This window comes from Talpa europaea (assembly GCF_964194135.1).
Source record: "Talpa europaea genome assembly, chromosome: 1".
NCBI lineage: Eukaryota > Metazoa > Chordata > Mammalia > Eulipotyphla > Talpidae > Talpa > Talpa europaea.
In genome coordinates this window covers 124,197,878-124,212,984 of record NC_140073.1, presented here as the reverse complement: position 1 = coordinate 124,212,984, position 15,107 = coordinate 124,197,878, and positions in this window count along the sequence as shown.

Sequence of the window (15,107 nt, the reverse complement as noted above, 5' to 3'; positions counted from 1 at the left end):
TTCAAACCCAGCTTACATTCTGCTTTTTGAGAATATCTTTACTATTTCTCCAAATCTGACTTCCATCTTTCCATTTTGAATGGCTACAAAAACCCTTAAGTTGGCTTTTGCAACTAAAAGCTCAAAAACGTCACAACTTGTTTTGCACGTTCTGAGTTGTTCCTAGGCTAGTGCTCCCTACAAAGCACTATGGCAGACTCTCTGTGCACACCTTCCAACCACCAAGGAGTGGGTTAATCAACACAAACTGTCCTTACAAGAGAGTGGACTCTGATCAGCCTCTAGAGTAAAACTGTCCAACAATAAGTAATTTTCCCCTCAACCATGGTGACAGGTGATGTGGTTGTGGGAGATTTACAGTGACTATACCTAAGAGGAGAAATCAAATACTTTACAAAAATGAACAATGATGTAAGAAAATTAAAATGTTAATCATAGGGCCTCCCTGGTGGCACAGGGTGTTGAGCGCAGCAAGTTCCATCCCCAGCAGCCGGGAGCAACCCACACGGTGCTGCAGACCTCTCCTGTCTCGTCTGCTGCTCCCCTCAGCAGTGTATTTCAGTACATCTGGCAGTTCTGTTCCCCACTCTGTCTCTGGTGAATCTTCTCACCACCACCCCCCCAAACCCCGTGACTCTGGTCTGTACCACACTTTTAAAAAAAATAAATAAAATTAAAAAATAAAATGTTAATGATAAAAAGTCATTTTCCCTTCATTCTACAAATGCTAATTCCCAATGATTGTTCTTCAAAACAAAAATCTGTTTTTGTATTCATGGTCCTGGCTAGCCCTATCTATATCAGCCTCTCTTGTTTTACCTTAAATATTCAACTCTCTGTTCAGGGTATTCCTATCATTCCTTTTGTTCTTTCAGCTACTCAAGTCAAACCATTAAGAGTTCAGCAAAAGAAACCTAATAAAATACAAAGTAAGAAAATAATAAAAACAAAGCAAAGATAACCAAGTTAATCAACAGAGTCATATTAAAGTTGCATATTAATTCCAAGAGCTAGTTTCCCAATTAATTGGGGAAAAATTATAAAAAGTCTGAAAAAATTTAAGACTGTGTAAATGAATACAAGATGGAGATAAAGGATATGAAAACAGATAAGGAAATTTTTATTATTTTAAAGCTATTCCAGCCCTTCTCAATCAGTTGCAGTAGAGAATTAAGCCCTAAAGCATCCATTGCATGTAATGAATTAACTCCTCTCTTGTTTGTCTAAAGTAGTAGTAGTTATGTACCATCTTGGGAGAACTGAAAATATAACCACCCAAATAGTTCTTTGGAAGCCTAATTCATTGAGTTCTCGATGAAAGGACTATTTTGTGAAAAAAATATATAAATTACTGAAAATGACTTTAGTAGAAGAAACCTGATTAAAAGAACTCATAAGGGAAATTGAGTAACTTTTTAAAATGACCTCCAAAACTATCCAAAGCAGTTAGTTTTATGGGTGAGTTCTTTCAAATCCCCATGGAAAATATACTTGAGGAAATAGGAAAAAAAATGTAAAGCACCAAAAATATTTTGGTAAACTAAATGCCATGCTAATACCAAAATCTGACTGAGAAAGGAAAATGTTAAAACTGAAGGTCTCTCTCATTTGTAGAAATTCAATAATCCAAATAAATAAGCAATCTAGCCAAATAAATTCCATAGTATACTGCAAAGAATGTCCCGTAAGCAAAATATTGGGTTGTCAGAAAAGTCTTGATGTATTTTTTCTATGTTTTTCAAGGCAAACATTTAGGATGTAGAAGATAAAATTAATAGCATTTGCATGTGATATAATTTTATAAAGGTATATAATTATATACCTTAAAATCAGAATCAGTTGAAAAACTCATACTAGTGAAGTGCCATGAAGTGGAAGATACATACACAAACATAGAGAGCTATCCAATACATCAGCAAAAAATAGTTCATAAATACCATAGAAAAATATTCTAATTCCTATAGTGACAATATATACAAAATACTTAAAGCTAATTTTACTGAATGATATCTGAGATTATATCAATAAATCTGTAAACTTTATAGAAATATATTTTTATATTTTTTATAAATGGAAAAACTTAATATGTTTTTCTCATAAAAGTTGATATTAAAATATTTCATTCTTTCCAAATTAATTTACAGATTTATTGAAAATTTCAAATTCAAATACCATGAAATTTTTTAACTCGTCTCAATGATTCTAAGATTCATCTGGAAAAATAAAATATTGAGACTGCTTTAGAAAATGTTAATGGAAAAAGTAATGAATGGGACTTGGTTTAACAGATATAAAAACTTTTATGAAGCTACAATAATTTAGATGGTGACAGATTAATGGGACAGACTAGATAACCCTGAAATAGAAGTAAAAATATATAAAAACTTAATGAAGAATGATAAATGAAAAATTGCATATCATAAAAATGCTAGAAGTAACATTGGTGAATATAAAACTGATTTAAAGGCACTAGGCTATTTCACCAAAGAAGATACATAGATTTGACTGTATAATTTAAAATTTTTGTATACCATTAAAAAAAAGCTTATCTAATGTAACATCAATAATAGTTTAAATGTTAAGGAAAAAACTATTATCAGAGAATACTATAAAAATTTTGAAAAGCAAATGGAGAAAAATATTTGTAAAACATGCAAGCTAATAACTTAATTGTCTAAAAGAGTATTTACATACCAATAAGAAAAATTAGAGAATACTTTGTATTCATTCCCTGCTGCTGGAGCAGTTTGCTACAAACTTAGTGACTTAAAGCAACTGATAAGTATTTTCTTACCTTCCTGAAGGTTAGTAGTCCAAAATCAATCTCACTGAGCTAAAATCAAGACATTCATAGGGCTGGTTCTATAATTTCTAGAGATGCTAAAAGAGAAACTCTTTCCCTGCCTTTTCTAGCTCACAGGCATCACGCGCATTGCCCTCCCATGACCCCTTGTTCCACTTGCAGAGCCCTCAGTGCAGTATCTCCCAAGTATCTCTCTTCTTTTACTTCTGTTTCCATAAAAATATTTGCTCTGACTCCAGATTCCTATCTTCCTCCTATAATGTCCCCACCTTAGAGATCCAAAATAAACTCCATCTCAAGATCCTTAGTTTCATCACATCTGCAGAATCCCTTTGGCCATGTACGGTGACTATGAGCACATTCTGGAGGTTGGGTTATGGACAATGATGGGATGCCAATGTTCGGTGTACCACCCAATTGATGCCAGTGTTGATGTATTCCACATCAATAGAAAAATAGAGAAAGAAGCAGAGATGGTGTACAGAATAAAAAAATAAATGGCCAATAAACAGTGAAACACATATTACATCTCACTAGGAGTCTAATAACTGGAAAATAAAACAATAATGAGATAATTCTTCTGCCTAAAAAGTTAACATAGATTTTTCTAAAATATGAATACCTGATTCTAGCAAGAATAATGCCCAAAACATTTTAGACAATAAGTAGGTGATATGTGGCAGGAGTCTTAGAACATTCATATCATTTAATCCAATAATTTTATTTCTTAAAATATAGCAAAAGGAATTATTTAGGTTTTTGAAATATATAGGCAGGCTATTACCCATAGTATTTTTCTGAGAGTAATTAAGTTAAAAACTATGCCTTGAGCATGGGCATTCATTAAATAGATTGTAATAAAGCTTTCTAATTGAATATTACACAGCTATTAAAATTAGATCTTCAAAGATTTTTAATAATATCATAGATACTATACTATTGTACTGCTGAGGATACAAAATAAATAGAACACAACCTAAAATATGTGCAAAGAGGAGGCTGCTAATAATTAACTCAGAGTCATGGGATTATAGTTTATTTTTATTTTCTCTATTACACTTATATTTTCTAAATTTTTAATAATAAATTATCATTACTGCCATAATCATTGAAAAAGTAATTTAAAAATTCCAAAGTAAGAGATGACAGATGTTGGCCACTGAGTCTTAGAATGGGAAAAAGAGGGCTGTACACCCACCAATGGCAGCTCCCACCAGCAGTCACCAGCCATGCACATTATGCTGTTCAGAGGCACAGCCAGCCAGCACCATGTGCAGATGAGCATCTCACAGCTATGCACTGTTGCCAGGAGAGGAGCAACGCAGAACAAGCTCAAGCGCAACACCCCAGACTCCAAGTAGAAACAGGTTTTCATCTCTGCATTTGGGCCTAGAAAGGATTATGGGCATATTGCAGAGCCCTCCTGAGTCAAAAGGGAAGAATTAAGCAATATGAGTTTTAATTAAATTTTACATATGAAGAAGAAACTAATTGGAATGGTTGAACAATGCGCCAGACAAACACATCAGACACAACACAGGTCACAATGCAACTTTTTTCCACTTGGCATCTACAAGGACTACTCATCTCAAAATGTGATTTAGGCCTACCTGATGCTATCTTTGTCCATAAACTAATAGAAAGTTAGCAAGGATGTTTTGTTCATTGCTTTATGTCTGGTACCTAAAAATAACACCTGGCTTCCCACAGATACTCAGTAAACAATTGTTAAGACTGCATCAGTAGAATTACTATAGACCTTTAGGTTAAATGGCTTATCACTTTTATAAGATTGAACTCATGTCTAACCAGAGCCAGTATTGCAGAATTAATAAACACATCTTATACACTGTAGGGGATATTTCTTTAAGGGAAATCATATTTCACAAATAGAAGCTTAATCTCTTCGAATGCAGGCTCTTCCATTTAACAAGAGAGAACTAATATCTCCAAGACTAAGGTGACTGAGAATACAAATTCATAGGAAAGGGCCCTTTCCTCCCCCTCCCTCATACTGGATGCAAGTGTCAGATGTCAACAAGGCAGATGCAGGTGGAGGCCCGTTCCATGGGACGGGTATATGGCTACTACTTCTCTCTTCTCACAAAATCTGACCACCCACTCCATCACTCTACACAGTCTACACAGAGCATCTCCATTTTCATATTACTAACTCTAAAACTTAATATGAGTGACATTACTTTTCTCAAGACTAATGACAGATTCTTTTCCAAGTCAGTTGCCAAGTGATTTTCAAATAGGCTCAAGAAACATCATTTCTGAGGAGCTGAATATGATGGCAAGCCCAACAGAGTTCCTGCTCCTTGTAATTGTGTTGTTCATCCTTGAAGTCTCTGTTTTTGACATTTTGCCATTGTCGGCTCATTAAATAAATTACTTATTAAAATAAAAGAGCATCCCTGCAGTAAGTGCCTGGCCTGCTGACATCCAGCTGAGGAATGATGCCAATAGGTTTTCAGCTTTGTCTGAATGTCTGAGTCAGTGTGACTGGACCCACCACTCTGTAAGCATGCCCTACAGAAACTGGGGGCACCAAGAAAAGGGGTACACAAAACGAGGGTGAGGGTGCATGCAAGGCCAGCTAAGGGAGACACTTTCACAAATTGGGGGCCAAAACAAACTATTATGCCATTGTAGGCCGCTCACTGCTTTAGTGCAAATCTGTAACTTACAGATTAACACTTTTATAGTCAAAAAAACTAGGCAGATAAATTGTCCGGGTCTCTCACACAGAAAGATGTTGACAGCAGCCCACCAGAGGCAGACACAGGTACAACAACATCACGGAGAAAACTCAAGGCAAAAAGAAAGACTTGAATTCCCTTGCTTCTCACCTTAAAATCTTTCCAAAACTAAACTTCAAGCAGCAAACTTAACATATGAAGGGTGAGAAGCCCCCAGTCCAATCCAGTCTTTCCCCGGTACTTGTGCAATGGGAAGCAACAAATGTAGATTTCTGTGATTCTGTACAAAGAAAATTGGAGCAGATAAGGTTCTTAGCTGAATTGGGAATATGATAAATATTTTCATGCATGGCTGAATCTCACTAATTGGATACTTTAATGAAACTTGAGCTTTCTCTTTGTAACTTCTATCACCCCTTTAACCCATACAACTTGTATGGGCAATTTTTTAAACCAAAAAATGTGGTTCTAGAGAATCTTTTCATTTTATTTCCAAACAGATGATCCAGTACTAAGTTGATAATGGCTCCTGGTATAGAAAGGATCACTGCTTTTTCCTGCAGCCTTCAGAATCACTAATAAAGACGGTTTCTTTCCAGGATTCACTCAAAATGAAATTAACATTAATTGAACATAAAGTACTAAAAGAAACACCCACTGGAACCTTCACACTTCTCCCCCACCAACCTCACCTCACCAATTCTTCCTCTAACATACTAGGCGCAAAGATGTCTCTTCCTATTGTACCTAAACAAATCAGTGCACAGGGAAGTGATTTATCATTCATGAAAAGCAATCAGATTGCTCGGGGCTGACAGCTGTTCCCAAAATGCAGCTGAGAAACAGACCTTTGGCAAAGTATAAAATTTGGAACAAAATCTCATTACTGTACTTCAGCTGGCAACAAAGAAGCTGATAGTGAGCTTAATAAACAAAATATCATGCAACCCAAAATGTATTAGGTAGTCTACATTTATGAACAAAAATGGCTATTGCACCATTATTTTCTAAGTTGCTTTCAACCAAACACAATACCTAGGTAAACTAAAATAATCTCCTTAGGATTGTTATTTTAAGACATAGGCAAATTTTTGGTAAAGACTTTTTTTCCCCCACACAATTCATTATAGGAAATGGACCCAGGGGAGGAAAAACATGATGATGAAACATGTACAGGGGTTAAAGAGGGACACAGCCTTTACTAGAAAAGAGAGAATTCCAGTATATTCTGGCCTCTGAGCCATAATTCAATTCATTTCCTGTGTCAAGTATGCTTTCCCATATTGCTCTACTTGTCTAAGATCTAACTGTCCTTTCAAACAAAATATAGATCCTCATCTAACCTTCTAAATGCTACAACGCTGTGTCAATTTTCCTGACTGCTCTGACCCTCTGTGATCTCACCTTCCTTTAAAGTCTTTTAACATTTCTTCTTGGAAAAAGGGTGAATCCGTCACTACTGGAGCTGCACAACTGGCCAGAGACAATAATGACCTCCATTTGTGTGACTTCCTGGAGACTCATTACCTGAATGAGCAGGTGAAATCCATCAAACAACTGGGTGACCATGTAACCAACTTGCACAATATTGGGATCCCGGGGAGAAAGTGATGAGAGCTAAGTCTTAGGCTGCTTCCCCATAGCCAGGGGGTGACTTTTCTGGTCACCAAGGTTGTGCATGCATTTTTGAGTTACTGTTACTTCTTCTATAGGTTGTACCAAAACATCCATCAAATCTTTCTTTCACGCCATTCCTTCAAGCAATCTGGTACCCATAAAAAACAATTCTTTCAGCATCTCCCCCCATCTCTCTTCTACCCCTCCATCCCCTCATCATCTCTAACCTCTTTCTTTTCCCACTCAACCTTCCAAGATTTGCTTTATCTAAAACAAAAATTTTTTTTCATACCTCCACATTTCTTTAAACAGGGAATCCTTGGCAAAGAAATGTCCTCTACCCTTTGTTCCTGGTCAGTCATATTCACTCTAACAACCCTAGTCCAAATGTCCACTTCTATCTTTTTTTTATATTCTTAAAGAACAGTTTTATTAAAAAAAGGGGATGGAAGAGTAAAAGACGCATAGACACAAGTCAGCAGGAAGAGCTGCCCACTTCTATCTTTATTTAATAAACATCAAGTGACTTCTTGCCCTAGTTAGCAGCAAAGGGTAGAGATAGGAAGAAGACACAACCTCCAGCCTAAGATACCCACGTAGTTTTACAATATTAAAGATTCAAAGCCTTAGTTTCTTTTACAAGCAACTGTGGTGTGGTCTCTGATTAGCTCACGAATCTCACTATCTGTCACTACTCCTTTATTTCCTTAGACTGGACCATGTCAGCTCTCCCTCAAGTTCTCCAACTCTCCATGCTGCCTCCACCTCAGGACTGTGCCATGCCAGGAATGTACCATCCCAGTTCTGTCTGATAAGAGTTTTCATCTTAGATGAGCCCACTTCTCTGCCTTACTTCTCAGACCCCAGATTTCTTTCTCAGGAATATTGTCAAGTCATTTGAAAGGTCCAATTCTCTTAGTAAGTACTCATACAGCACCATATAAGTCTTCTTCAAAACAATTTTACAATTGTTTGTTTGCTTCTTTGCTAAATGTCTGTTTCTCCCATAAAGCTCTAAGCTGCATTTAACTTAAACCTGTGTCAGTCTGCCAGTAAATCCTCAAGACCTATACGAGTATCTGTACATGTCAGATTTCACTAAATGTTTACAGACTAAATGACAATATGAACATATGGGGGGAAGGTCTGGTGGGTAAGACAATGAAGCTCTTTATCATGCAACAGACTACATGATGGAGGGAGCTTTGTATAATACAGGACCCCTGAAGAAGACCTGATCTAATAGGCAGCCATTGATCTTTGCCATGGCAACAATTACTACTGACTATCAGACAGTGAGGTCAGATTGAAATCAGGGCATGAACAGGAAATGAAGCAGTGGACACAGTAAGTGAAGACTCTTCTTCCAAGTTTAGCTATTTGATAGATAAAGGGAAAAATGATTTTCTCATGAGAGACTGTTAGGTACTGAGGGAGAAGGGTTAAGGAAATGAAGAGATTGGATAATTGGCAGTGCTAGGTCCGTAGAAGATCTGTAAGTGGAAGAGAGATGAGGGAACATTCCTTAACAGGAAGAGGGACCTGTTTTTTATTGTGTAAGAATACAACAATTCTTCAACAAATATTTATGAAGCAGGAAACTAATTCTTTTCTAGAGTCTGAGGTTACACTGATAAATAAGGAAGACAAAGATCTTTACCCTTATAACACTTGTATGTCAGCAAAGAACAGACATAATATATAAGCAGATCATATGGAATATATAAGAAATATATATATATTATATGGACTATATTAGAAATGTTTTAGAAAGTAGGAAAAGAGAGAAGGGAAATCAGGGTGAGAAGAATAGAATGTGTATATATGTATGTGGGATGGGATTTTATTTTATTTTTTTCTTTTTTTTCTTTTTTTTTAAATAATAGATTTTATTTTTATATTCCCCATACAATTGCAACCCTCCCATTTTGACCCCAATCCCTCCCCTCCCACCCCCCACCCCCCAAAAATGTCTCTGGTTCATAGTTTTTTGTTGATTTTGATTTTCACTTTCTTATAGTTATTCATTTTCCTGGTCCCTTATTTAAGTTTTCTAGGTTCCTGCTATGAGTGAGACCATCCGGTATTTTTCTTTTTCTTTCTGGCTTATTTCGCTGAGCATGATCCCTTCCAGCGCCATCCATGTTGCTGCAAATTGCATGTGTTTATCTTTTTTGAATGCTGAGTAATATTCCATGGTGTATATGTACCACATCTTCTTGATCCAGTCATCTATTTTTGGGATGGGATTTTAAATAGAATATTTAAGAAGGTGGCGATCTCGCAAGGACATAAAAAGGAAAAGAGCTACACAGGTGTCTGGGAGAAGAGTGATCCAGGTAAAGAGGAAAGGTGGTTTAAAGACTATGAGGTGGAAGCAAACCCAGCATAGAGAAAGACCTGATGTTGACATTGTATGCTTAAAGGTTTCTAAATTTTATTTGTGACACAAAAAATTATCTCCTGACAGAGGAGGTGGGGCTGGGTTTAAGACACTAGCGATCTTCTGTATTAGCTGTTATTGAGAGTAGAAGAAACGTGTACGTGTGTTGTAGAAAAGCACTTCTGGCAGCATTCAAGACTGGAGAGCAGAGGCTGAGGTCAGTTTCACTGACAACATCCTTATGTCTTAATTTGGTCCTAAAGCTAAGAAGGCAAAATTGTGAACTGATCCAAAAAAGACAAAGTCCCACGAAACTGGTTAAAAAAAACGATTCTTGTGATGGACTGTGAAGTTTGAAAATAAAGAAAGTGAAGCCAAAAATAGAGTAAATACACTCAATACAACCCAGAAAACTTTCTCACTTCCACAAACTCTTCCAAAGAGCTATCCTTCCCTCTCATGCTACTCAAACAGTCAAGTATGTTTTAACAATGGTTGTACATTCTGAGAACTGTGTTACTAGGAGAGTCTGAGGTTGTTGAATATCACAGAGTAATTACACAAACCTAAATGAAACAGCCTACTACACCCCTCGGCTGTATAAAAGGGACCACCATCATTTATGCACATGTCTGTTGTTGACTGAAAGTCCTTAAGCATGTGACAGCATGTCAATTGCAATATGAATTATGTCACTCTAGATTATGTTTATGTGTAAGAATATTTCATTCTTTTGATCTTTCCCACAGCTTTGCCAAATAGCTGATCAAGAGTGAGCACTCAATATGCATTTTTGGACAAAATTGAATAATATATTGTTCATATTTTGCTACCCTTAATAATCATTTACCTTTCCATGAATATGATCTATCTTCTCTAGTACAATTTATAGGTTAAGAGCAGGAATCATGCCTAGACTTCTTTGTTTCCCTAGGAGTGTGCCCTAGAAAGAGAAGAAACTCAATAATTTTTTTGTTATTGCTGTTGAAGGGATAAAAATGATTAAGACAGTAAAGCAAGGTCAATTTCTGGAGTTCTCGCTCCCTGAAGCAGTCATAAACTTGTAGTTGAGTAATTGTAAAGTTTTGAGACTAGAGCAGAAAAATGATGTAATCAGAAGAACTGCAGTGACAAGTGTTGAAAAAGATGATCCTGGAGATAAATGGCTCCTTGTGTCTCCAACATCACCAAGTACTTCTAGAAAATTATTTCCCAGGATAGAACAATCCCTGGGGTTAAGAGGGCATTTTACAAAATCATCACAGCTTGATGGAACTATCCTTTAGGACAATGATTCTCCAATCCTGGTATAAGTATCCTCAGGGAACTTGAAGATGATTTTGAAGATATAAGGAGCCCAAGGATAAACACGGTGCATTTCTAAAATATAACCACATGCGAAATCAAAGCATGTTGTTAACATCAAAAGAATTGCAGATTTATTATGTGATAAAATGTAAAGGTTGAGTGAATTTTAATGATTCATATGAAGCTCTAAACATATGTTTGGGTAACTTAGTATCTGTTCCTAGACCCCAGTGCATGATGCTGGAATTGGTGTTGGGATGCAGGAGGTGGTATTCACTTTCCTTAACTATTCTACCCCTTCAATAGGTGAATTTGAGAAGTACTGAATTATCATTACCTGTTCTTTGTTGATTTCATTAAATATCAAATTGCTTAAGTCAGTTGCACTGCTAAGTGGATCTTGTCAGAAGAAAGTGCCTTATGATGATAACTTTCTTACTCCCAGAGCAAGAACAGCAGGTACTCAAATAAATTGTTTAATCATTATAATGTTGACATTATAGTGCAGATAGCACAAATCAAATAAATACGAAACAATTCAGCTGCCCTTTTAAAAAAATGTCCTTTTCATTTACTTGGAGTCCCCCAAAAGCTTTAACTAAAATGTTCATTTTGTTGACCCACTGTAGATCCAGGCCTACAGTCACAAGTTCACTGAATTGGAAAAGAATGACTAGATTTCATGCTCCACAATGAACGCTGCAATATGTTACCCAAATTTTTAGTAGGAAATTCCTCTCCTTCTTACATTTATTTTCTACTTCTGTGTATTCATACTCTTACAGCATATGTGTCCTCTATTATAATCTTGAATTATACTTAGCAATAGCTATGTAATGATAAATTCAAATACAAAGAGAAAAATTGAGTTTTGAGGTAGAGAACAAAAAGAAACTTGGACAGTTTTTTCCTTCACAAATTTGTGCTTATCCCTCCATCCCTGGCTACCTTTAAAACACTCCCTTCCTCTGCTACTATGAGAAGAGGATTTTTCAGGTAGAAGTGCACATCCTAAAGCGTGCTCTGGCCTCTGGAAAAAAAAAGAAAAAAAGAGGAAAGAAAACAAAGAGGAAAACAACAAAAGAGTTTACGATGTTATCCTTTATGCAATGCTCCACCAAAAGCCAAGAATAAGAATAAAAGATACCCAGGAATAAGTTCTTAGAAACTTATAATTAATTTACTATGTTTACTCTCAAACCCTAGCTTTCTCCCTAAAATATTTACATCATTAAAATTCAATACCCAAACATATATGTGGATTTTATCCAAATTAAATTTAGATGAGGTTGCATTTATGTTTCTTTAATCCACTTATGTATTTATTATTTGATCATCAGAACATTAGCTAATGATTTCCAAGGATTGGACTGTACAAGTAGGCTTTTTATGAAACTTATGAAGTTGTTTTTTTTTTTACTATCTTGATTATTTGAATGTTAGTCATTTTAATCAAATTACCTTATTCATTTCCAAATGAGCCATTTTTATTGGAAAGAGTTGAAATGTATTTAAAGAAATCCACAATAAACTTAAAAATTGTTCCCATTGGTCTTAATATGGAAACAATTTAAAGTCAATTTGGTGTTGCCTTAGATATTTTTCAATCAGCAGGATCAACTAAATTATTCAACAACAAATACTCAGAAAGTTTTCTCTCTATACAATACCCCTGTCAAGCCATCAAGGCACACAGTCCCAGAGATCTCCTATCCAATTTACACTAAGATGTGGTTTTGGAAAGGCTGCTTCTTTTCTTGCTTTTTCTCTCTCAAAATCCCACAGCATATTTTTCAAGGATTTTCACTGCCAACTGCCTTTCTTTATTCTTAAACTACGCTTCTTCCTGAAGTAGTTACTAGCATTTTTGCTTCATTATCTTTCCCTATTTCAGGCTTACCTAGAGGGGCTTACCACCAGGTATCCTTCTTCTTAGACAAGCACAACCTATTCCTAACAGCTGTCCCAAGAACCTAGCAAAAGCCCAAGGTGTTGGAAAGTGCCTCTGTGTGTTCAATGTAATTTGAGTTACAACCTTTGCCTTTGCTTCTCCATTCTCCATACAGCTCCAAATAAAAAGAGACAGGTAGAAAGCACTCATTTAAGCGAACCTTCTCTATGTAATTTCACTTGAATTATTTCAAATTGGATTTCTATTTTAGCATGCATTTGCATATTTATTATTGGACCCAGAAGTCAACTGCTATAACAGCTTCTGAACTCCCTTTACTCATCATGAAGGAAAAAGTAAAATAAAATTAGATTTTGACACAGATGAATTTATTTGTATTTATTAAAACATAATCTGAAATGGATGCAAAAGATTCTCCAAATTAGGAATTATTATATCTGAAGTAAAAACCTAACTCCCATTTACATGTAATATGTACCATGTGCCCATGATTTAAATCTCACTCAACTGGTTCTAGCCCCAGACTGACACTAAGCTCCATGAATTTCCTCAAAAGAAAATGTCATTGTCCCCCTCTTTCTTCTATTGCATTCATGATAAAGTTTAGTCATGGACACCTTCAAGGGGGTGTGGTCCAAGACATGTGCACAGTGGCCAAGTATGCCAAAGGAGAAACCAAGTGAGCCTAGAAAGAGAAAAGAGAAATTGTCTTCATCTTTCCGTCTTCCACCTTTCCAGCATATAGTACTGACTATACCTCTTGCACTAAATGAAGGTACTTGATAAATGTCAAATTAGCAAAATAAGCAAACAAGTAAATCACAACCACTCTTGGATACTGGTAAGAAGGACCACAACTTTAGAGGGTCTCACTCTGGTGCTTCTCTAACTGCACCCCTCCCCTTGAGGCCAAGGGGGCATGCCCTCCAGAAGACTGTACCCATTCTTACCCTAATCATGCTCTGGGAGTGGAAGAAATTAAAATTCCCTGCCCAAATAACTTTGAGTGACCCCCAGTCCCTGACTAGGGCTCCTCCTAGGGCCTGTCCAACAGAGGGCAAGCCAAGGTGGAGTACACACTCCCCGGGAGGCAGGGGCAGCTGATTGGCAGGATTGGGGCAGTGGCCCTGGGCAAGGCTGAGACCTGCAAGCTCTACAACATGCATATATGTGAGACCTCTTTCCCCTGAGAGTTAGAGGAACTGGGGGTGGGGGGAGGGTGCAGATACCAAGAGCACCTCCCAGAATCTTTCCAGAATCACCATATTCTAGTTCAAAAATCTAAAGAGTCTGAGAATTCTAAGTATGAACTCATTTCACATGTTTCAAGAGTACAGTTGTCAACACAGGATGTTGGAAAATGCTCCAACAGTTTGTAAGATTGTTTTATAATTTTCAAATTCTTTAAGATTTATTTATTTATGTATACAAGAGCTGGGGTACAGGCCAGAGGTGTGGGGGGTGAGAGGATCCACCAGAGACAGAGTGCGGGACAGAATAAGCAGACTGACAGAAGTACACTGCAGAGGGGAGCAGCAGACAAGCCAGGAGAGGTCTGCTGTGTCATGTGGGTAGCTCCCTGGCAGGCCTGGGATCGAACTTACGCTGCTGAGGCTGTGGACAGCTTCATAGGTTGTGCCTTAACCCCTTGCACCACCAGGGAGGCCCCAATTTTCAAATTCTTATTTATTTAGTAACAAGATCATCATTTGTACTCTTAGCCCAGGCCCCACAAGTGTAGAGGCAGGTTTACATAACTGGGAGAAAGAGGTAGGAAGAACAATGGGAAAGAAATGAAAGTATTAAAGGTGAGCTGCTTACTACTTGATATATTGTATCAGTGTCCAGTAAAATGCCTGGATTATTTCAGGTATTTAATGTAAATTTGTTAAATGGACAAATGATCAATGAATCAATAATGAGGAAATTAGGCTAACTGTGCTGTGTCTGCTTATGTATATATGCATGTATGATCAAACTAGGGATCACAAAGCTTTCCAATATGACCTGCCAACTATTTATTCAGGCACCTGATCCCAACCTCAAGGGTGAAAAAAACAAAATTGGTAATTAATCTATTGTGCAAATGCATAGAACTCTCCCAACAGATCCATAAAACTGCTAACAGAGAATGGATTAACCCCCAAGGAAACATGTTCATATTTTAGGCCTCAGAAAGACCAGATAATCAAAACAGAAATGGGAAGGTCAGCTTCAGGATGTCTTAAAGTGCAACCAGGTGAAATGAAAACCTGAAATTTGGCAAGAAAAACAAAGCAAAGAAAGGAGTCAGATGTAAGAATATTTCAAAGGGAAAACTGATTTGGTTCACTGACTGCAGGTAGTAACTGTGTTACTTCAAACTTAAGCATTTAAAAA